Source organism: Pyxicephalus adspersus, chromosome 4, assembly GCF_032062135.1.
Source record: "Pyxicephalus adspersus chromosome 4, UCB_Pads_2.0, whole genome shotgun sequence".
Lineage (NCBI taxonomy): Eukaryota > Metazoa > Chordata > Amphibia > Anura > Pyxicephalidae > Pyxicephalus > Pyxicephalus adspersus.
This window is the reverse complement of record NC_092861.1, coordinates 97,456,461-97,482,194: the sequence shown is the minus strand read 5'-3', so window position 1 is coordinate 97,482,194 and position 25,734 is coordinate 97,456,461. Positions and strand designations below refer to the sequence as shown.

The following is a 25,734-nucleotide window of genomic DNA, read 5'->3' as shown; positions in this document are numbered from 1 at the left end:
AGTAAGCCAAGAAGGTTTTACACTGGATTCTCTTAACACAGCTCTGATAGGCTGACTGTAAGGCCCTTTTTTACTTATACATCACATTCCTCACATAATTGATTTGCTTTCCCTTAGTGTACTACTATACTTTGTTTATAGCACATATGATTATTTACAGTTCAAAGCAACAATTTTGTGTTTAATATCATAAAAGTCTCTAAAATAAAATTAAACTCTAGAAGTCAAGCAGAGGGTCTGCATGTCTGTCTGTGGTGTGCATGCAGCCATTCTTTTCCTTGTCACAGACTTACTATGCCTTGCTCTGCACTGGACCTCAGACTGGAGGTGGCCATCTTGGGAGTGGCAGGGCATTGCTTTCTCATGTCAGAACCTCCAGCAAGAAGAACATAGAGTAGAACAGAGCTGACATCATCAAATCAGTTTGGAAATCACCCAAGACCAGCCGTCCATGCAGAAGTGTTATGAATATCATATGTAGATATACAGCTAGAAGGCTGTGGGTATAGGCGCTCCCGGTCTTCCTCACATACCAGGAAGTGCTCTGATATTTTTCAGGTTAAATTCCAGAGATTCGGTACGTTTTCAGGGGACAGTTGAAGGACATTTTACATTTATAAATGTTTCATATAGAATAAAAATGTTTGCTAGATGAGCTGAAATGCTATGCATAATGGACACAGCAAAGCAGCCAGCTTGGCTATATGGTTGTATTGCTGTGGTCAAAGATGCTGGGCTGTCAGGCTGCAGGTGAGTCCTCATTGTGATTCCAGCACCCTGTGTCCTCCACATGGGGAATCCTGCAGCGACTGGAGCCAGTGACACAAGCTGGAAGAGGAGCTAACACAAAGGCGCACACCGAGCTCTGTAGAGAGGAGGAGAAGCTTCCTGGTCACCACAGTGAGAAACATGTCTTTTGTTTTACAAATCAACATGCATGTGTCGATCATTTTTGATATGAGTTTAATTGGCTGCTAGTCTATGTCGAGCTATACCATTGTAAATCGCAGTTTCTGAGATGACAAAATGGCAAAAGCTATAAATAGAAAAATGCCAGGGGCAGAATGCATAAAATCACTGGGATCTATTAGCCCTGGCATCCTCAGTGAAAGATGGCTAAGAAATTAGAGCGAGGTAGAATCACATAAGGAGGCTTTGTGATGTGATGCATGGAAGGTGATGGAAGGGGTTTGTTCCTGTACTGACAGGCTGCGAAGCTATTTCTGTGATGGGGAGAAGTGAGCGTGGGTGAGAGCACTGTGTTTCTATAGTGAATCAATTAGAACAGCAGTCAAGCGCAGGAACTGCCATGAGCAAATTCCTTGTGGCATTTTCTGTATCCTTCACTTTATTGGTGTTGTAAGCGGCGATTCTTTGAAGCGGCCTCCCTCGTGGTGTCATTGGTGATCCGCCTGTCCACACCGGTAAGTTGTGCCCACGTACAATGCCCATTCCTTTATCTATTCATGGGCTCGGGAGACTCTCCTTGCTTAGCAGCAAGATGAAGTGACAGATGGACCTCTCCTATCTCCAGCAGATCATCATGGAAGAACGCGATCTCAGCAATAGGCATGCCAAAGATTTCCTTTCAGAGCCTTGCTTCATGGCGATGACATATATTTCAGATTTCTGCTCCTTTTATCGGTGTGATATGTAACATATCACGCCAAGGATAATCAACTGCTGTATTGATTGCAGCCTGTGCAGTAATTATGTCAACACGCTTAATATTTCATATGTAGGTCACTGTGCAGTCGCTTCTCTTTCAAAGTCTAACGCACTTCCTAATTCTTCTATGTATTTGCAGTTCATTTTCAGTGGGTGGTATGTCAGTGTTGATAGAAGAGCAGAAAAGAAGGATACAAGGATTGCTTGAAAAGGATTATTTCGCTCTGAAGTACAGCCATCCAAGTTCTATATTAGTGGCACAAAGAACTGGTGAGTCTCAGCAGTCACAACACTGCTGCTGCTAATAATAATACTATTAATAAAAATAATGACTTATCCTATTCAAAGGTTTATGCATTGCTTCTTATATTTACGTAGATCTACTGAAATGATTTCCTCTGTATATGGCTAATGATTGCTAGCGGCTCCGCTAGAATATTTAGTGGGAAATTGGGTAATTGACCATCTACCTACTCAATAGTAAGTATATAGTAAATATTCAGAATTGTTGAATTAAGGGTCAGTTAACAGTGAAACATGTATGCTTACCAAGCATACATATTTACATCATTATTAGGCTTCAATTCTTCCCCAGTAATACATAGCAAACTGGATGTTAATTATTATTTTCAGTAATCTGTATCATGCACTGAAAGGTGATTGGTTGCTAAAGGATTTTACAATTTGCATTCAATACTCCAATAAATACAACCCTGGCAAAATTTACAAAATGAAAAAAAAAATCTGGAGCATGGTCACCTCAGGTGTCTGTCTCCCTGGTGCATAATTCTATGTGCGCTGCTTACAGAAATTTATGGAGATAGATGCATGAAAAAGCAATATGCTCTTGTTTGTCAGTTTAAGGCACTGCTGGGAATATTTTTTTTTAAAATGGTGCATTGATCACTGGAGCAAGCATAGCTTGTCTGTCTGTAGCTTCCAGTAAAGGATATCTTTCCAGTAATTTAGGAAACATCATTGCTATGGGCAACAACTCCACCTATACTTCATTTAAAGCTCTTCAGTTTCCATAAATCCGTCCTGACATACTTGGTAAGGGAAGATGATGACTCAGTGTGCTAATACAATATAGAGTTGTGAAAAATGGTTTGGTACTAAAGTGAACTATGTGTGATAAAAAGACATTCTGTTTGCAGGTGATGTTGTTTTAGAAAAATTCCTTTGTATTTTGTATTAACATTTTGGAAATCTGAATCTAATCAATGGCTGGTTACATTTAGGTTATCATACAATATATACTTGAGTTTCTGTAGGTTGCTTTCACTTTCCCTTTTAGAAGCTGATGGAAAAATGACTGATGCCTATTGACTGATGAATGCTCTAGAATGTTGAAACAAAATAACAGCACAAAATTTTTAAGATGACTGAAAAAAATATTTTTAGTATATGACTGCACAGTGATAAAATGTATCTAAACCCAATAACAAATAGGTAATTTATTGAAATCTACCAATCTTTAGATGTGGTGTCTGCAATAGTTTAAGTTCTTTATTATGTAGGCAAGCCCCCCAAAACTACATCTCCCATTCCCTATGGACAGCCCTCTGGGAGTCAAGGCAGCACCACTGTTTTGCACTGGTTTTAGGTATTGTTTTACCCACTGCTTTATGTCAAAATATGAAAGGGTTACCTCATTCTCCTCTCACTGTCGGGACCTAACCAGATAAATTTAAGGTAGTCAATTGATCTAGCATTTCTTTTATTCTTTCTGTATACTCCTAGCACTGGCAGGGTCACCTATCTTGTTATAGTAAATCTCTGTCTGCCCAGGTGAAGTCCCCCCATTTGGTTTTTAAAGGTCACGCAAAGGGGAGCACCGTTGATTGTCCCTTGGACCATCATATAGTGCTTGATAAATTCAGGACATAAATTTGTGAAAACACACTTCATCTCTTGCTCAAAAGTATGGCAATCCCTCTATATATTTGGTTCATAATGTGAAACCTGGTAGCTGCCTAATGAGTATGCTGGTTAGACACCTCAATTTTGTTACTGGAGCTTCTGGCACAAATGGGTGAATAAACCCCTTTTCCCTTCAATACAAACTTGCTGCAGGAACATTGTGTGCCAATATACAAGAGCATGTGTCCAGGTTTGTTAATATTGCAAACTGAAGTCCACAGAGTCTCTCAAGCTCTATGTTTATGCAAATCTCACAACTGGTGGATAATCTGAACAATACAGTTAGATCTGCAGTTGCTCTGACAATGTTTATGCTAAATGCTAAAAATCAAAACTTGATTCACCTGGTGAAAAGAATCAGGCAATGTAGAAATCCCTTTTACAGATAGGTGCAGCTCAGTGGCCAGTCTTGTACCCCTGTGTCACGAATAACAGGGAGGGGAGGGAAACAGAAAGGTTTTACTCACTACTAGACCTCAAATGACTAGGGAAAAGGGAATGGTCACCCCTTGCAGACACCCTAACCTAGCCCTAACTACTAACCGTATGAGTATCCCCTGATGGTGGGAATACTCATACACAGGAACCTAGTCCCTACTAGCCCTGTATAGCCCTAGCAGTAGTGTCTGGCTTGAGACTACTGGTTCCTTCCCCTATGAAGGACCCAGTGTCTCCCTGAGGCCTAGTAAACAACTAAATAACCACAAGACCCCAAAACACCAAAAGTAAAGCAACTTATCTTATTAGCAGATATAAACAGGAACTCAGGATGGCACAACACTCCAGCTCTTCACATCCCAGCAGTGAATATCAACCGCACAGCGTGAAGTGTGAGGCCAGACTAAATGGAGGAGCAGTAATGACCACCAGCTGCACCTGATACAAGGGGAGTGGTCATTACAAACAACAACACAGAAACAAGTAAAAACAAAGAAACTGTCAGATAATGTCACATGCAGCTTGTCTGACAGATCCTCAAACTTCCGTCACGGAAGGGACTGTGACACCCTGTGGGTAAAATGCACCACATGCACCACATTTAGTTAACATCTCATTTGGTTTGGTTACCTTGAAACGTTTGTTGCCAAGTTTGAAATTTGAGAAGATTCAAATGTAAACATGAAATGATATATGTTACCTCATGATCTTGCCATACAGTGGCAAAGTAACAAAATGTGCGACATGGATTGCATGGAACCACTCCCCAACAAAGACTAGCTTAGTCAAAGAAGGTAGGTGGCACACCATACCAGATTTTTTATGAAGGTGTTTTCAACTTTGTAAGCTAACACCTTCCCTGACCACTTCAGGCCTAACGAGGTGGGAATGGTCTGTGGTCAGTGGAAACTTTGAAATTCGTAAACACCTAAGGATGGCAGCTGGTTTCCTAGTGGAAACATCCATTGATATAGTTAGATCTGTGGCCAGAATTATGCTTTTGGCAGTTACAGCCTTATGATACAAGAAGGGGTCAATTTAGGCAGCCTGATTTTTATAGAGAAAATGTGAAGACCCTGTTGTCTCAGGGGGTAGTTATCCCTGTACCTTGAAAACGATGCTTCATGGGCAGTTCTTCTTTCCCATTCGTTCCGAAGAAAAGGGAAGGCATAGGTCAGTCATTGATATGAAACAATGAGTTAAATAGCAAGATCCTTAAAGATGGAAGTCTCCAGAAGTCATTCTTCAAGCGGATCTGCCAGCAGATTATTTCCATTAGAAGAAGCCTATTTCCATGTTCATCCACATCCAAACTTCAGTTTCTGTGCTTTGCACTCACTTCCATGGTAATGAGCATTAGGGTACTGTCAATTTGCCCTGTGCTGTGGTGCCCCAAATATGTACTCACAAAACTTCAAGGCTGAATTCAGACTGGCAGTAAGGTTGTGGTGCAGTTACCCCTTCCTCATGCCATGGAACCCTGCCTATGGGCAGACGCTCAGTACCGCTCCCTACCACCTGGAGTCAAATCTGCAGACACTGTGCTGGGAGGGACTGAGCCGCTGGTGGGTTTCTCTGGAACAGAGGGATGTTGGCAACTGGAAATTTGGGAGCAAGTAGTAAACCCTTTTTGTCCCCCGTCCCCTTCCCCAATAAAATATTATACCCATCATATCATGCTACCCTATCACACATAGCTATCCCCTTACTCTCTATACATCCCAATTCCTTTGAAAGAAAAAGGAAACATAACTGCAAGTGGAGGACTTTTGTTGCTAAATCCCCTTAAAAGTTTATCACTACGGCACCATCACAAGATACAAAAAACGTAACTTTTTACCATGCCACCCTGTCACACATGACTGACCACTTACTTTCTGTGAACCCCCAATTTCTGTTTAACAGTAGAAATTTGCAAATGTTAATTCCCCATCCCATGCTGCACAATCACAAAATAGGGTACTGGGTCAGTTAGTGGAGTGCAACACCCCTAAGAATACTTTACTCTGCATTGGAATACAGTCTCAGAGATACAATCTTCTTTGCATAGGCAGAAAAGATTGACAGGTTGATACTTTGCCGATCTCCAATATTCTGAAATGCACTGCTGTGGACTGGATAACATCAGTTCTGTGCACCAACATATACTACAGCAGGGGAGAGGCCAAATTACCTAAAAATAGCTACTGATTTATTGATAAACTAGGTGCTTAAATGACAGAAAAGTCAAGTAAGCAAAGCAAGTTTAGTTTTGCTTTTAACCTCCTGGGTTTCACTGATGTCTAGATTTCTGTACCAAAAGCGGTACACTGTTTTTCATGAAATTTTTTTTTAAATTGTAGACCTGTAACTTACAGAAATATGTCCAAACAAAGGTCTAGTAGATATCCTGAATATAAAAAAAGTTTAAAACACACAATCATGTAAAAAAAATAAAAAAAAATATTTTAATAATAAAATCAAATAAAAAACATAAAAATCAGCTTAAACAAGAGTGCATAAAAAAATCAAAAATACTGAAAATTCATTAATTCTGTATACTAGTCCAACGTCACATAACTATACAAAATATTTGAATTTCCCGCTACGACCCCCGTCGACAGGCGCATGCACTGACATCATCAGGAATCGCAGAGGGACGCGTACGCGAGTGTTCTAATTCTTTCCATACTTCCGTACTTCCATGCAAAAAGTGTTACATTTTTTCCATGGAAATTTATTTTAGATTGTAGGCTATAATTTACCGAATTATTCAATAATTACTTATAATTCAACCAATTACCGCATAACTTACCGAAATATGTCCAAACTTTAATAAATTTAATGATAAAAATTTTTTTTTATAAAACAAATCTTTTTTTTAATGTAACTGTAATGTAACTGTACAGTACCTTATATAATACATATATAATACAATTATATATATATTATATAAAGATTTCTTTGTATTGGACTCAATACAGCTTTTTTGTATTGAATCCAATACAAAGTGATTTGAATTTCCCGCCTCCCGCCCGCACCGACGCATGTAGCGACTTCACCGGGAAACCCCGGAGATCGTCAGATCTGAAGATAGAAGATGTCTCTGGAGGAGCTGCAGGGACAAGGTAAGTATTTTTTTTCAGTTGTAATCTGATTGTCATACAATGTTGTATGACATTCAGATTGCACTGTAATGCTTGTTTATACTTTTAGCTACCCCGAACCTGGTACGCTTGTAGCAAGTTTTCTTACCCCGAATCAGGTTCGGGATAACCGCCAGGTGGTTAAGCTGCAAATAATTCTGCTTTTATTTACCTTTTTTTTTCCTTCCCCTCATTACCATGCTAATTCTGTGTTAATTACATGCCTTATTTGACCAGTGATGTCACTTGGCCTCAATTTTTGTAATATGCAATGCAGTCAAGTCATATCTGGTGGCACAGGCCAGCAAGATGCTGTACCTATCTTCTTGAAAACATTGCAGTACCCTGTCTCAGTAATTCCCTTGAGCCATCTGTTCTACAAGTAGTTGGAGTTATGTTAACACTAAAATTTTCCCAATGAGTTGTCAAACTGGAGGAATGGGCATTCCAAGGAGGGCTGTATTTGTATGCAAACTGCCCTACGTAATGCCTACTGTCACACTTACTTTTTTCTCCTTAAAGTTCAGGCATCTCTCTCCTGCGCAAGCAGGCAGTTCTGACTCTGGGCGTGCCTTCATTCCCAAGATTTATAAGCTTTGTCCAACTTGCTGGCCAATCAGGAAATAGCCTCTTAACCATCCCTGGCTATTTAGCTAGCTCAGACACTGCACTCAGTGTGCCCCTAGTCCTGTTTGCCTGTTGCCTAATTCAGTGTTTCCTCTTTCCAGCTCCTGTGTTAACCCCTTGTTGTCCAGTCAGTTTTTTACAGCTCATTCGCTTGTACTATTCCAGTGTTCCTCTCTGTCTGTGAATATTTCTGTGTCACATGTGCCTCCTGTTGCTTCCAGTGTCTCCTGTGTTCCCTGTGTCTGCAGTGGCCCCTGTGTCACTTTTGTCTGTCTCCTGGTATTTGGCCCCTGGCTTGTGACCTGACCTCTCTTGCTTGCTGCCTGCCTTAACCCCGGCCTTTCTCAACTATTTTTCTGCCTTGTGTGATTTGGTATTGTGTTTCATCCTGCCCACCCTGGTGTGCCCAAGGACCGCAACCTGGCAGTAACCATCAGCCCAGAATCCTCACCATCAGGGGCTCTAGAGAAGACATGATTACTGCTTAGACTCTGCGCCTTGGCCCTTCGCAAGTCTCACACCACTCCCTTGCAAGCCGTAGCGCCCCCTAGTGGCCCTGTCTCTCCAGGCGTGACACTTACTTGGAAACCTGAGCCTTTTTCTGGTGAAAAAAAGGGGCATACCAAGAACAATCTAATCTAGTTTCTGCAGCTTCCTATGCACATTGAGAAGTTCACTGTACATTGAAATGTGAGTGAGTGGGAGGCGCATGCACGCAGCTGACCAAGATGGGACCTTTGGGAAAGCCTGCAAAGAGATCATAACAGACACCCCGGTCTAATCGCGGCCTTTATTCGAAGATGGCGCCAGACCCATCTAGTAATGATGATTCAGCCAGGGATCCTTTGAATGAGGCCTTATTATCTAACAGCAGTCACCATCAATTTCCCTTAGAACTTTCACCAGCCTACCCTGAACCAGGTGAGCGCTTACTTACTAAAATCAGTATTATTAAAAAATATATTTGGCCAATAAAAAGCTTTCCTCAGCACTTCTGAAGGAGATTAAAGAATTTGGAAACCGTACTGCTGTTTTTGAGGATCGGTTTGACGATGTGACAACGGTACTGGATGGCCATGAGAAAGATATTGACACCATTAAGGTGGAGTTGCAAAGACTCAGTGATCAGCTGGAGGATGCTAAAAACTATGCTAGAAGGGACAATATCAGAATCAGGGGTATTCCAGAAAGTGTTTTGGATCTTTCCGGTCTGGTTACAGCATTGCTTGGAGATTTGGTACCTGCTATTTCTCCTGATTGTCTTGAAATGGATAGGATTCACAGGGCTTTATCATGTAAGCCCACAGAAGGTCCTCCAAGAGATTTTATTATTAAGTTTAATCATTACTGCACTAAAGAATTGATTCTACAAGCGGCTCGAGTGAGAACCTTGAAACCGTAGCTTTGAGTACTTCAAGATAATCATGTGCGCTATTGTTGGGGATTCCCATTTAAATGACTTTTTACTTATCAAAATCACCCTTACTTTGTGGTAAAAGCGGCTGATTTGCATAAATGTCTTTTAGACTTGTCTTTGTATCCTATGGATAATCCATCGCAATCTTCACGTCCATCTCAAGCGATGTCTACTTCTTCCATTCCTCAAGATTTGCCATCCAAGAAATCTTCATCTCAGGATGCATCCCATTCCAAGGCTTTGGGACGTTTGCAGTCTCAATCTTTTCATAAAGTATCTAATGGCTGAATTCCAATTTTGTAATTTTATTAAGTTTTTTTGATGATTGCTTGTGATCTCCAATTGTATTTTTGTACTCCTCTTGTGATATATCTGGTGATCATTTTCTAACATTCAGGTATATATTTCAGTTGTTTTTTTTTTTTTTATATGTCTATGTTTCTGTGATTGAGGTGGTCAGTGTCCTAGTTTTGCCTTTCTTGCTTGAAGTAATTCATGTTCCCCCTTTGCCGGCCTTAGTTTTATTAGTTTCTCAAAGCCAAGGCTCAGCTCTGATGCACCACAGTGCCTCCTTTCACATGGTTGTGGAGTACTGGTTTACCTGTTTTTATGTTTATTTTAGTTGTTTTAGTTTTGTATTCTTTTTTTTACCATGTTTTTTTTTTAATTATTTTTTGTCCTGTTACCCACTATGGCAGCACGGTGGCATAGGGGTTAGCACTCCGGCCTTTACAGCACTCGGTCCTAGGTTCGATTCCCAGCCAAAACATTATCTGCATGGGGTTTGCAGGTTCTGTCTGTGTGGGTTTCCTCCCACATCCCAAAAACATGCAGTGAGGTTAATGACCTTAGATGACAATAATGACATAAAACTATGGTAGGGACATTAGGTTGTGAGCTCCTTTGAGGGACAGTTAGTGACACGACTATGGGCTTTGTACAGCGCTGTGTAATATGATGGTGCTATATAAATACTGTGTAATAATAATCCTTCCATATGCTATATCTACCAAATATTATAGATGGCATTAACGGTTTTAACCTTGAATGTTCAGGGAATGACTCCCCCTCATAAAAGGTCTACTATATTTAATTATCCAAGATCTCAGGAATTATTATTGCTTGTATACAGGAGACTCACATTGCCTCTACTTCTGAGTTACGTTATTTACATCACTCGTACCCTCAATTTTATCAAGCAAATGCTCCTGTCGAAAAATGTGGAGTTTTAATAGCAATACATAAATGCACTTCTTTTGTTTGTCATGATCCACAAGGCCACTATTTATAAATTATTAGGATCCATTCTAGGTAATAAGGTTACTATTTGTTCATATTTATGCTCCCAAATCTCGTCAGTTACTTTTATTTCACATCTGCTTACAATTTTGGGTACTCATGTACAAAGCACTATTCATTTTTGTGGGGATTTTAATTTAGTTTTGAATCCAAAACTGGATAGATCTGTTCGAGATGGTTCGGTATCCAAGAGGGAAATACTGTAAATTTCTTTTCTTCTTTACTATGTGATCTGGAATTGACTGATGTGTGGAAAGATTGTCATCCTTTGGCGAGAGATTACACTTATTTTTCCCATCCACACTCCTCTCACTCCCAAATAGAGCAAATATTAGTTTCTAAAACTCTTCTTCTGCAGGTGATTGCTTCTTTGACTGAATCATCATCCTGCACTCCTGGAACAAGTTTACAAGCCTCACTTGAACCCCTATTACTGGACTGCTTCTCTTGGACTACAGTTTGCCACATTGTTTATTGTACGCATATGGTTCCCAATTATCTGTAATTATTCATCCTGCTCTCTCTTTGTTGGCACTACTCCCTGCACTCCCCAGTCTGATAACGCATTGTCTCTCTGCTCTTTCACTCTCCTTATTTCTCTGTCTGTGCTCCTGTACCTTTTTATTTTACTGATATTCTCTGGCGACATCTCACCCAACCCTGGTCCCCCACACAGCCTCTACTTTCCATACACTCTCAGTAAGACATTCCCTTCTCCTAACCTCATCCCCATTCACCCTACCCATAAGTTCTTACCCCCTCTCTCTGGCAGTCTATGGAATGCCAGATCTGTTGGCAACAAATTAACCTGCATACACAACTTTCTCTTTTCTAAATCTCTGAACTTTCTGGCTCTCACTGAAACTTGGCTTTCCTCCTCTGACTCTGCCTCTGCTGCTGCTTCTCCTATGGAGGCCTGCACTTTACACATACCCCCAGACCTGGCAACAAAGTAGGGGGTGGTGTGGGTCTCCTCTCACCTAACTGTACATACAGAGTCCTTTCTACCCCACCCTCTCTCATTTTCACTTCATTTGAAGTCCACTCTGTCCGACTCTTTAGGTATTAGTCTGTCATTTGCAATCCCTATTTAATGTACAGCGCTGCTTAATATGTTTGCGCTATATAAATCCTGTTTAATAATAATAATAATAATAATAATAATAATAAAAAATGACCCCGTTCTCATGGTGTGTAACTCCTTTTTTCCAATGACTTCGCCAGCTACTTGGTGTTAAAATGACTCTTTGTTATCATACTCTCCCATAGTAGCAGATTTGATTGCACAAACTACTGAATATTTCAGATTGAATTCTGGCAGTGTTTATTCTCTTATGGTTCTATGGAATGCTTATAAACCGATTATGCGTGGACTAATAATTTGGCATGCTTCATGAACGTACACAACAGCTGAGTAAACTGGAGGTGGAATGGGCTGTTGTTTTTGATTCATTTAAGAAGCATCCCACGGAATGTAATAGGAAACTTTTTCTCAAAGCTAGAACTGATTTAAATGTGTGCCTTGCGGATGTTGCGGAACGCAGCATTCGTTGGACACAACAAAAATTTTATGCTAATAATAATACAATAGGTACTTTGTTGGGTAATAAGTCACGTAATATTCCCAGGCACAAGCCTGCGATTAATTTACGTACCAGATGACACATCCATACTTCTAATCCTATTAACATTTTAGAAGAATTTCAATAGCATTTATCTAAATTGTATTGCACACCATCAGAAATCTCTTCTACATGTACCTATTCATTTCTGTCAAAGGTGCGTCTTTCAAAATTATCCTCTGAACATGCATATTTATTGGGATGCTGCCATAAAAAACGGCTAGTGACATTGTTCTACAGCTAACTACTCTTTATAATCATTTAAAATCTTTTGGATTTCCTAGTCCAGCTATGTTGCAGGCACAAGTGGTCATGATCCCTAAACCGGATAAGGATCTTCTTAGCTGGGCTAATTTTAGGCCCATTTTGCTGCACAATGTGGATCTTAAAATTTTAACTAAAGTATTGGCCAATAGATTGAATTATTATTATTATTAATTATTATTATTATTATTAAACAGGATTTATATAGTGCCAACATATTACGCAGCGCTGTACAATAAATAGGGATTGCAAATGACAGACTAATACAGACAGTGATACAGGAGGAGAGGACCCTGCCCCGAAGAGCTTACAATCTAGTAGGTGAGTTGAGACTTAGCTCTGATGAGGTCATTGGCCACTTTAGTAAGGGCTGTTTCAGTGGAGTGGGCAGCTCTAAAACCAGACTGGAGGGGATCACGGAGAGAGTTGGTGCTCAGGTAATGGGTGAGTCTTTTGTAGACAAGGCGTTTTTAACCTTCTTTGATCCATAAGGATCAAGTTGGCTTTGTCCCTGGGTGTGAAGCTTCCGATAGTATTCGTAGTACATTGTTACCTAATTATTTAGCTAAAAAATCCAATCAAAAGCTTATGCTTCTTTCTTTAGATATGAATAAAACTTTTGATTCAATATCATGGCAGTACCTTAAACTCGCATTGCATGAGGGAATTTGGTCAAAGAATTTATTTCTTAGATAGATGCTATTTATCAATGTTCAACCGCAACGTTTAAATACTGTGGTTATACGTTCGACCCATTTACCATTACTCGAGGCACCAGACATGGGTGCCCTATATCTCAGTTGCTTTTTGTCCTAGCACTGAAGCCTCTTGCAGCATATATTAGGCAGAATATTATTACGGGTATATTATACCCGTAAGATTTAATTATTTGTGGACAATATCCTGGTATATATTACTTCTCCTCATGTTTCTTTGCCTTCGATATTACAGATGTTTTGAAACGATCTCTGGGCTTAGAATTAATTATGTCCTTAGATATGTCCTTGTCTTCAGTAGATTTGGATATTCTCCAAGCTAATTTTGAGGGCTCTCCCAACATATTTTCCCTATAATGTTTGTCAGATTCTACAAAAAAAGTTTTGAGATTTGTTTTGGGGACCTGGAATTCCAGGAATCAAAAGAAATGTACTTTTTTTAGCCTAAATTATCGGGAGGTCTTGGAGTACCTCATTTGTATTCCTATTACAAGGCTTCCCAAAAAGCACCTCTTATTTCTATCCATAACAAGGACTGTCCTTTATAGGTGCTTATAGAAGCAACTCTTACACATGCGATATCTTTATCTAATTTGATCTGGGCCCCCCCCATCTTCTAGATCTAAAGATGTGAGTCTGTTTATGGTACATATGTTAAAGCTATGGGATTCAGTTAAGAATAAAGCAAAACTTATTACTGTACATTGTCTATTTTTGGACTGAATCAATAACCCCCTTTTTCAACCAGGTCTTGTCAATAAAACTGATCACTTATGGTGAACCCAACCTTACTACAGTGGGTTCTATGGTATCCACTTTAGGGATACATTATTTTGCCTATTTTAAGAATAAGTATGAAATACCTAATAAAGAACTTTTCCATTATTTGCAAAAATGTCACTTTATTTCTAGTCTGATTTGTTGATCTCTGTTCCCTTTGACTATTAGTATGTCAAGATAAACCAAATATGACAGGTGCTATATCTTTTTTGTATAGTTCTCTTGTGACTTCATGGTTTAATAAACCTTTATCTTATCTATCGGCTTGGGAAAAGAAACTCTTTTATTTTCACTGAGGAAGATACCTCTAGCTTATGGCAAGACATTTCCAAAAGTGTCAGAAATGTACTTGTTCTAGAAAATTCTTATAAAGTTTTTTTAAGGAGGTATCCCACATCCTGCCCGGATAGTGCATGCAGTTTCATATTTGTCGCCAAATTGTTTTAGAGGATGTAATGTGAGTGGTACCATGGGCCATATATGGTGGCAATGTCCTAAAGTGTCTAGATTGTGGATAAGGGTATACCATATGATTAACTCTGTACTGGGCCTTAATGTATCTAAAAATCCGCAAAAAGGTTTGTTTCATGTTCTTTTTTCTAATGTTGATAGGAAGTCGACCAATAGGAATCTATCACATGTTTATGGCTACTAAACAAACTGTTGCACTTTTTAGAAGTTAAGAACAGTATGCATGGCACTATGGTTAATTAAAAAATTACTGCTTTTGTTAATGATACTCATGACAAACTTTTAGCTGTTTGGCAACCGTAGTTGGATTATTATTTGCCTTCTCCAAGAACTATTTCACTTCTTTCTATTTGAACTATACTTACCTTTTAAAGTAACAGGACTTCTTTCTGCCCCCCCCCCCCCCATCCACTTCTTTATTTTATTATTTTGGTTTAAACCATGTGTGTTTTTCTTTTTTAAAATATGTTTTTTTTTATTGTAATGTTTAATTGTAATAGTTTCTGTGTGGATCACAGGTGTTCTGTATCTCTATGTTTTCTATTTACTTTGTTTTTTGTTGTTGTTTGTTGTTGGCACGTTTTGTTTGTTATTCAATATTTTATTTCAATAAAAACCTTTGTACCAGAAATGTGAGTGAGCAATTTCTGTATAGATGATGAGCATGTACAACTGTAAAGGACTGAAGGTAAGGCTGCTGATCAACTATGTTAGATTGAGTGGCATTATCACCAGCTACAGCGTTTCACATATGATTCCTGTGTTAAATGTGTTAGGTGCAAATAATTTGTAAACAATATTTGCCTGTGTGTTAATAATAGCTCAAACATGTCCCTGGCATTGTTAACATTAAATTACAGGTTTTTCATATTACAAACATTTTAAAATTTGGCAATAATTTTTTTGTATTCTCCTAGATGCAGCTTGATAGATAGCACAGTGCTCTGTGATTCCTTTGTCTATTAAAAGTGTTTATTAGAAAAACAAAGAATCTATGAGTATAGCAAAAGCATTATACAAAACATGAGTTTTGTATAGTTAAAAATAATTGGCCCAAAACTATTTCTTATAGTTTCTCTTTGAGAAAAACAGCTTTCCTCATGTACTTGCAATAATTATCCAGGGCATCAGTCATATTAGCTCTTAACCCTATATATATATATATATATATATATATAATCCTGTCAGCATCATTTTTAAAGATTCACATTTTTTAACAAGCAGCAACCAGAGGTGTCCAAGGCTCTTTTGTCCCTTCTGTGCGTGAGTAAAAAGTGTGGGAATTTTGTGAATGTGTGTTTATTGTGGAGTTACCTGTACTAAATTAATAGAAAGTAAAATCAGATTAAAAAAAACACCACCTTTTAAAAAAAAGCTTTCTTATAATTTCCCTTTCCAATATCCTAATAATGTAAAAATATATACCAGGAGTAGTGTCCATAGTGGTCACATCAGGAGCAGGAGGACAAAATATCACTGAAACTCATGTCAGCAATTTGGAATTTAGAAATATGTGAATATTTAATGTAACATGCACATGAAACATTACACTGGTCAACAAACATTTCCTTGCTAAACATTATATTTTAACCTCCTGAGCGGTAATCTTACCTTACCTGATCCGCCAACATCTTCGTTCACAATCCCTGTCTTCTCGCTTCCTCTGGCCGGCATCCTCTGCATCCGATGAGTCACCGGGAGTTCCCAGTGACACTGATACGTGCGGCTCTTGCGTCAGGGGTGCGGCGGGAATTTCAAATCTATTTGTATTGCATTCACTACAAAATAACTGTATTGAATGCAATACAGTTGATTTATATGTGTAAAAGCAGTACATTGTCTCTCATGAAAATTTATTTTACAGTATAATATAATAGTATTTAAAAAAAATTATTAAAAAAAAATTATGTTTTTATAAATGTATTTAATGTATTATTTTGACATGATTTTGTGTTTCAAATTTTATTATACTCATACTAATATATTATACTGTAAAATAAATTTTCATGAAAAGCAATGTACCACTTTTAGACATAAATCCACACAGAAATGAACCGCCTAGGAGGATAAAGTCATTTTAGGTTATGTTTGATACACAGATTCCAAATATAATATTGGTTTTGCTAGATTGGCTCTAGTTTTTATAATGACCTCAATAATTACCTCAAAGAAAACTAATGAAACATGAAAATTAAGCAAAATTAAACTAGATATGCCTACGTATAAAAAATTAAATTTTTGAAATACTTATTGTCAATATAGTCTATATTCAGTATATTTACAGAACCAATCACAAAGAAGCAATTGAAAAACTCAGTTTTGTATGATTTCCTTTTATTCTGATGATCAGGACAATCATGTTAAAGACTTTAGCAGTAGTCAACCATCATGTGTCTATCCTATCTGCCCTGATACCTTTCTTCCATCATCTTTATATCTTGATGGAACCTCTTTGGCTATGCAGATAGTGTACCTTTATGCTCATAGTAGCACCCAAATTTTTAAAGTTTAGGAGCAAGTTTTGTACCAGTTCTTCATAATTTTGTGCTTTATGGTTACCAAGGAACAACCATGACATAGCTGTGCCAGGCAGAAGCTTCAGTATCAGTCATGTAACTTGTGAAATTTGAATCATTTATCAGTTTTCGAATCTGGGGTCCATCAAAGATTCCTGCTCCTGTTCAGAGATCTAACAAATTGCTTCATTAATCCAAACTTTTTGTGTAGTGGAGGGAGAATGATGTTTTCTTTGTCAACCATTGGCTCGTTAATGATGTTTGCTGCACCTTTTTTCGTGTTTTCCCTTGGAGGCCATGTGTCACAGATTCCTGCAGGACCAGGGGATCTGTGCAACCTTCAGTGTCACCCCCCTTACCTTCTCAGCTCACTTCCTGGTCTAGGTCATGTGAACACAACCAACTTCTCGTCTCCAGGACCCCCTCTGGTGGTGAGATAGGATGCAGCAGGTCACATGGCTTCCATCCATTACATGACCTTCCCTTAAAAGGAAGTAAATGGCAACAGAAAGTTGCTTGAACAAGGAGTTCCTTTGGCTCTGCTTCCAGGTCCGAAGCATTAGCCACAGTTGTTTGATTCTCTTGTTCCTGATTGTGTATCGATCTTGACTACTCCTGATCGCTGCCTGCCCCTGTACCTGGGACTCCAGTACCCGCTAAAGTTCCAGCCACCAATGCCGCTTTAACGCTGCACTTCGGATTCCTACTCTCCCCCCCCCGCTGCTCCTGTGACCCCAAGCTCTGTCGTGGATTTGTTAACCAATGCCAAATTCAGCTTGAAATTCAGCCCTGGAACTTTCCCACTGAACGAACCAAGGTGGCTTTCTTCATTTCCTTGTTGTCAGGGAAGGCCCTTGCTTGGGCTTCGCCCCTCTGGGAAAAGGACTGGGAAAAGAATCCTGGAAAACTTCAGTGCCTTTATACAGACCTTCTGCCAGGGCTGTGCAGTTGGTAGATAAATCCAACTCCTCTGTATTTACAGTTTCTCATTTTATCTTCACACTTTTGCACTTAAACTTCACATTTTTGCAACCAAACGTCCCCCCAAAAATTAGACCCCCTAATTATTCATAAATCATGAATTTATTATAAAATTAAATATAACACAATATTTTTACCATAAAAGTTTTTCTCAAGAAACAATAATAAAAATATATGAAAATAAATTGATGATTTTTCAATTATTATGTTTTTTACTTTATATAATTTTAAAATTAAATATCTTTATTTCAGGGATTTATACTAAGTTTTAAGATAACAATATTATTATTCTTTTTATCTTAAAAGTTATTAGCTTTATATTTAGTATTGCACTTACTCTCATGGCCATAGAATTAACTAATGCCGAACGTCAAAGAGTGCTAGATAGTTATCTGAATGGAAGTGATGCCTCCCAGATAGCAATGGTTTTGGGTTGCAATCGTACAACCATACCCAAAATTATTTAGGACCTATGAATCTTCCGGTAGAGTGGAAAAATTACCAAGAGGAGGTCTGAGAAATTCAAAGTTGGATGAAGCCCATAGGAAGGAGTAGGGCAAGTAAATGTCTGAAGATTGCAGAATGTAGTAAAAAGATAAGATAGGCCTGATAATTTTATTATTATTATTATTAATAAACAGGATTTATATAGTGCCAACATATTACGCAGCGCTGTACATTAAATAGGGATTGCAAATGACAGACTAATACAGTGATACAGGAGGAGAGGACCCTGCCCCGAAGAGCTTACAATCTAGTAGGTGGGGGAATTTCACACACAATAGGATGGGAGATAAGCCTGAGGGAAATGATCAAATATTTTCCAAATTTGGAAATAATGTATCTATTTTGACAATAAACAGATGCATTGATAAATTCCAATGGTCATTTAAAAGCTTTTCTTTCATTCATGCAAGGCGCAATAATTCCCACTCTCTTTAGGAAAGGCTTAGCTATGCTAACAAAATCTTTCATCTCATTGCTAAGGAAGATGGAAAAAACATCTACTTTCTTGATGAATATAGGTGAATTTCCTATTGGGCAAAGGGTGGTGCATGTTGTGGCTGGAGTGCGTTCCAGAAATTTTTCAATTTGTTGTGTGAGGTATAAAAATGAGATCCTCCACCAGTGTTCTCCCCAGAAATTTTTTTCAGCCGGGTGGTAAAAAAAGGGGGTGTGGCAAAACACGGCAAATTTAGTGCTCCCAGTTGTTTATGCCACGAGGATGAGAGCTGCCGAGAGCTGGGCGGGATATTCAAATCAGCCGGGCGGAGCAACCGGCTAAAAACCTCTGGGGAGAACTATGCTCCACTTTAAGTCACAAGCACGAGCATTTAATCAAGAAGCAATCCTCAATTTTATTGATGAGGTTTTGAATGTTTTTAGTGAAAAGAGTGTTCAGCACGCCATCCTAATTATGGATAATGTCCCCTTTTATAAAACTAGCCAGGTAAAGAGCTTGGTTGAAAGTAAGGGACACCCACTCTTATTCTTACCACCATACCATGAGAACATGTTCTCTAAATAGAAAGAACTAGTAAAAGAAATAGGCTAATTAATTCGGGTGCTTTATTAGAAAGCATCAATAGTGTATTTTTAACAATAAGCGAGCAAGATTGCTCAAATTTTATTATACAAAAATGTTTAGCTTTCTGCCTAAATACCTAAAAGGAGAAAGCATTAATGATTAATAAATCATTTAATTAATTAATAAATGTTTTTATTTAATGTCTCTTGAGAAAAACTTTTATGGTAAAAATTTGTTATATTTAATTTTATAATAAATGTATTGATTTATAAATAATTAGGGTGTCTAAATTTTTTTGGTGAAGTTTAGTTGCAAAAGTGTGAAGTTTGAATGCAAAAGAATTTTTTGACAAGGGTGAAATTTTTGAAGTGAAGTTTGGTTGAAAAAGTGTGAAGATAAAATGAGAAACCCTGTATTATGCTAATGTATTTTCCACGTTGATTGAAGGAAGGCAACATACACGCCATTTACCACAGAACTACTAGCTAGAAAGCTGACGCTCTACTGTATTGGTCAGTTTAAACAAAAGACAAAAAAAATGAAAACAAAAAGGTTTTTTTCATTGTTTTTATCAAGTGGCTATAAAGTAGTAACATAGCATGCATAAAAATCAGGAACAGGAACTTTACCAGTTTAAAAATATAAACCACATTCTTTGGTAATTTTAACAAACAAAAATAATAGTCTTTCAACACTGACTTGGATGGGTGGCATTGCTGTTCTAGCCACATCACTATAAAAACTCGGGATAAACAAGGATGGCTTCTTCTACTGTCAGTTTCAATGAGCGATCATGATTTTCTACTTCTTTTAACTCTTTAAAACACTCCTGCTGGAATCTACTTATTTGGACATTTTCAGTTTTTTTATCTTTCATGCATATTCGACATCACTTTACTGTTGACAGTTCCATTTTGTCCAAGTAGGAATCAAAGTCTAATTCTTCATTTGAAGTTACCAGTTACTGAGTTACCAGTGCTTACAGCTTCATCCAGTGGTGGTGTTTCAGGTAGTAGTCCCTTCATGCGAACTGCTACATCATAGAGGGCCTTTTTTGCAGTATCAGTATGGTCATCACTCAACAAAATTCGGCTCATTGGATCAACATAAAAAGCAGCTATAAAGATTTGATTATCCATTAAGAGAGTCTCTCTTTTCTTCATTGAAGATACAATGCCATCAGCTATTAACCCTCCACTTTTGTTCAGGCAATATATCAAGTTCTTCCATTGCAAGAAGAATTTACCAGGTGTTAAATCTACAGATTGCAAACTCTTGGTGACAGTAAAGGGGTTAGAAAGAAGTTTTTCCAGTGCTTTTACTTGTGTCCACTGGCTTTCAGTTAAAAAAACATTTTCATTTTCCAGTTCTTCAAGGTCTTTTAGTTCAAGCAAATGCTTTACCATCACATAAGTGCTTCCCCAGCGTGTTGTTTGATGCAAAATGGCTCCTTTTCTTGCACTTCTTTTCAAAATGGCATCTGTTTTAGAGGCCCTGGCTGCAACAGGTACTTGCCCTAATTTGCCAATTAGAGTAGCTGCATGACAATCATTCAATCCATCTCTTATTGCAAGTTGCAGAGTATAAACAGCACAACGCATATGTTGAATATTAGTACGCTAAGATGCTTCTTCAACAATGTTATCCAAAATGTCACTATTCTCTTTGCTTTCACTTTCTCCAATACTTGCAGAACTGTCTTCCTTTAATATCTGTCTGTCACTTTCTTCATCTACTTTATTCTTTTTCTCAATTGTGCTCGACATATTAGAAGCATTACCTGTCACAATACATAAATTCTGCTCTTTTTTAATTTCAAAATCTTCTAGAACATCCTCCACTAACTTCTAAAGATAGTCACTGGTGTGATGTGCCTGGTTGTCCTTTACTTCCAAGGTTCGCGTTTTTGTTTTATTAGTTTCATCAACAAATCAGCAAAATAATTGACTCAGTGACATGTGCATGCATCCATTTTTATGAAGACAAAATATCCCTTCAGACCTTTTCGTAGTTCTTCCTTTTTACATTTGGCCTCTTCAATTATAAGTTTCCTTATACTTTCTCTTGTTAGAGAAAGTTTTTTAGCTATTTCTCCATTTAGGCCTAAAAAGGCTGGCTGTGAAAAGAAGGATAGTGGTACACTATTTTTTACTACCATTTCAATAATGTGGTTTTTGAATTTTTCTTTTGTCATTGTTATGGTAACTTTGTCAGATATAAAGAATCTTCTTAGTTGTGTTTGGTCTCCAGTAGATTTCTGAACATTTTCTATCCCAGAAGTAGATGGAATATTTTCTTTCTTTGATATCTTTCTCATTCACAACTTCTAACACTTTGGGATGAAAATGCTGCAAGTGTCTTTTCAAATTTGATGCTCTTGTAGGTGCATTATTGTTAGACCCTCTGAAACTGCTAATTTTTGCATCACATGGTTTTTCACCATTATCTTCAAGAATACATTGATTGGCACACGTAATGTTTCCTATGCTCATAAATAGCAGACTTTATCATGTTTGTTTACAGACTTTTTGCCATTGTGAATGGACTTCACTAAAATTTAAATTATGTTATACTAACTAGCAGACAGAGGAAGTTGAGCAGACGCTGCTGCCTTTATCTTTGCTGATCTTCTGCTGAAGGGCCACTTAACTTCCTAGTATTAGGTGGTGTGAAAAATGTTAAATTAAAGTTCAGCCCTGGATGGGAGCATATATTGAGAGTGCAGACAGGACACCTGAACACATATCATATTTACACTCAAATGAACTTGTTAAACACATTATATCTGAAATAAAATGAAAACACTTTTTGTAATGTACATAATCCAGATTACAATAATGTGAATGTCAGGTTGTATAATAGCTCAGCTGAACTTCACACTAGTAGAAATACAAATATGCACTGGGCTTTTTTCTTACATCAAAGAAGTACTTAATTATGACTATTGTTTGGGAAATAGGACATTTGAACTTGCTGAATTTTTTTTATTATATTTTAAATTTATCAGGAAAAATCTTGGGCCTATGGCAAGCCCTCCCTCTAGGTAGGCCAATAAGCGGTGAAATTCCGAACCTTGGCGCCCTAATTAAATTGGAACAATGACACCCTGGTGGCAGGCTTCTGGCAGGGTTTTACAGGCCATAATAAAGACGAGCTGGCTGACCATGATCTTCCCCCTACCCTTGATGACCTGGTGTCTCTCTGAGTCCGAATTGACAATCGCTTCCAGGAGTAGGCTTAGGAAATCCAGAAATTTCAGCGTCCCATTAAATTGGCTCCAACCTTCTTTCTACAGTTGAGCCTATACACGTGGACCATGTTCAGCTTACCTCTGAAGATCGGGCTCCCTGGGCAAACCTATTACCTCTCCACCGTCTAAAATAACTTTTCCTGTCTGGATCTCATCTGATAACCACCATTTATGGACCCAAGCCTTTTTGGACTTTGGCGCTACGGGCAACTTTATCAACCAACAATTGGTCTCTGATTACAACATCCCTGTGGTGCCCCTATCCAAGCCTTTGGTAGTCTCGATGGTTAATGGTACTGCTTTACCTGACTACATCCAAAATGCCACCTTGCCACTCTCCATGAAACTTGGGGCCCTGCACACTGAGGCCATTTCCTTCTTGGTAGTTCCCATGATCATCCATCCAGTTTTGTTGGGGTTGCCATGGTTACGCAAACATGCCCCCACATTGAATAAAACACCTGAGACATACTTTCATAGAGTGCCACCTGCTTTTAGGAATGTCTCCCAGGCTACCTCCTGTCCAGCAAATCTTTTCTGCTGCTGCTTCACCACTGCCTGGCTTACCAAGACTATACCGACGTTTTCAGCAAAAAACATGCTGAGACGCTACCTCCACACTGTCCATACGACTGCGCCATTGACTTAACCCTGGCTCTTATCTCTTCTTTCTGCAAAAGAAGGATGGTTCCCTGCTTCCCTGCATTGATTATAGGGGTCTGAATAAGATTACAATCAAGAACAAGTATCTGCTGCCCCTAATCTCAGAGCTCTTTGACCGACTTTAAAGAGGAGCCTCTCTCTTTACCAAGTTGGACTTGCACTGTGCCTACAAACTGATCCTCATTCATGAAGAGGACGAATGGAAGACTGCCTTCAACACCCAGGATGGCCATTATGAATACTTGGTAATGCCATTTGGGCTCTGTAATGCGCCAGCAGTGTCCCAGAATTTTGTTAACGACATCTTCCAGGACCTCCTTTATGTCAGTGTGGTCATCTACCTGAACGACATTCTGATCTACTCAAAGGATCTACCTACCCACAGCGGCCATGTCAAGTTGGTCTTGCAATGTCTTCAGAAAAACAGACTATGCCAAGCTGGAGAAATTCCAATTTGAACTTTCTGAGGTTACATTTTTGGGGTACATTGTGTCTGCGAGGGGTTTGCGCATGGATCCCAACAAACTTTTGTCTGTGCTAAACTGGCCACAACCACAGGCTATTCACAGGACTCTATTCCACACTGATTGCCCTAATTACAGCTATGACCAAGAAGGGTAGTAACTGTAAAGTCTGGTCACGTTCACGGTCAAGTTCTCCTGTTTGAGAAGAACTACTTCATCGGAGACTGCAAGCTTCTTGCAGTCAAACTCGTCTTGGAGGAATGGCTACTTACTAGAGGGAGCTCGACATCCTGTAACCATATAAACTGACTACAAGAATCTGCAGTATTTATAATCAGCACAATGCTTGAATCCTCGTCAAGCGCGGTGGGCACTCTCCTTCTCCAGGATTGACTTCATACTCACGTATCGTCTGGCTTCAAAAATATTAAGGCTGATGCCCTTTCTTGCTCCTTTGAAAAGGAGGACTTAGAAACAGAACCCACTTTTGTTATTGACCCAGTTTGCTAAACTGGCCACAACCACAGGCTAAAACCTGTCCAGAGGTTTCTTGGCTTTGTTTATTACTACCGGCAATTTATTAAAACTATACCACACTGATTGCCTCAATTACAGCTATGACCAAGAAGGGTAGTAACTGTAAAGTCTGGTCACCAGAGGCGCTCCAGACCTTTCATTTATTGAAGAAGGCCTTTGCATCAGCTCCTCCCTTGGTTTGCCCTGACACCTCTCTGCCCTTTTTTTTAGAAGTGGACGCTTCCTTTGTTGGAGTCGGTGCAGTTCTGTGGTTTCTTCTCTAAGACGTTCTCTCCTGTTGAGAAGAACTACTTCATCGGAGACTGCAAGCTTCTTGCAGTCAAACTCGTCTTGGAGGAATGGGGCCACTTACTAGAGGGAGCTCGACATCCTGTAACCATATAAACTGACTACAAGAGTCTGCAGTATTTATAATCAGCACAATGCTTGAATCCTCGTCAAGTGCGGTGGGCACTCTTCTTCTCCAGGATTGACTTCATACTCACGTATCGTCTGGCTTCAAAAATATTAAGGCTGATGCCCTTTCTTGCTCCTTTAAAAAGGAGGGTTTAAGCAGAACCCACTTTTGTTATTGACCCTGCTCGAATAATGCCCATTTCTCCAGTCCCGCTGGACCAGATTCCTCCTGCGAAATTATTTGTTAAAAAGAGCCAGCGCCCTTTGGTCCTTCAATGGGGACATGCTTCTAAGTTTGCTGGTCACCACAGGCAACACAAAACCTTCGACTTAATCAACCACGAATACTGGTGGCCAAATTTAAAGCAGGATGTCTGTGATTTTGTGGCTGCTTGCACTAAGTGTACTCAGCACAAGGTGCCTTGCAGATCCCCCTTCGGTCCTTTGCAGCCACTTCCGACCCCTGAACTACCATGGGCTCATATCTCCATGGATTTTATAACTGATCTTCCGTCTTCTAATTGGTTCACCACAATATGATTTGTGGAAGATAGATTTTCTAAAATGGCCCATTTTTTTCCTCGTCCTGGTCTTCCTGCTTCCACTTTGGCAAAAGTCTTCCTCAAGGAAGTCATCTGCCTGCATGGATTACCTTCACACATTGTGTCTGACTGTAAAGTGCAGTTCACTGCTCGCTTCTGGCGATCCCTCTGTCGCCTGTTGGACATCGAGCTGGACTTCTCTTCTGCCTCAGAATCCCACAGGTTTAGGGCATCTGTGTTTCTTTCTGGCTTACCCTCCTTGCAGTCCCCTGCTGCCAGCACCATCTCTGCTTCTGGATCCAACACTCTGCACACTTCCCTAGGTCAGGTGATTCTCTGTCAGCTGCTCCCTTGCCTCAGAGAACTAGGGCAGGGGTCTGCAACCTACGGCTTCAGAGCCGCATGCGGCTCTTTAGCCTCCTTGTTGTGGCTCCCTTCAGCTGCCGCGGGGAGATCTCTGATGGGGGATCCCCTTCCTCCCAAGACACTGCGGAGGAGGAGGATTCC

At 39.2% G+C, this 25,734-nt stretch overlaps 1 protein-coding gene across 5 annotated transcripts in view; it reads left to right on the top strand.

The window, feature by feature from the left end:
- The first annotated feature begins 429 nt into the window (after window positions 1-429).
- The window catches only part of GNG4 (G protein subunit gamma 4), a 62,731-nt gene continuing 37,426 nt past the window's right edge, over window positions 430-25,734 (top strand). The window contains exons 1-3 of one of the 5 annotated variants that reach the window (XM_072409082.1): window positions 1,171-1,424; window positions 1,808-1,938; window positions 2,047-2,148. The gene's annotated coding sequence lies outside the window, so the exon portion shown is untranslated. Of the gene's footprint in view, window positions 578-774; window positions 901-1,170; window positions 1,425-1,467; window positions 1,570-1,807; window positions 1,939-2,046; window positions 2,149-25,734 lie in introns of those variants that run through there. The other 4 variants (XM_072409080.1, XM_072409078.1, XM_072409077.1 and 1 more) reach the window with 4 other exon arrangements.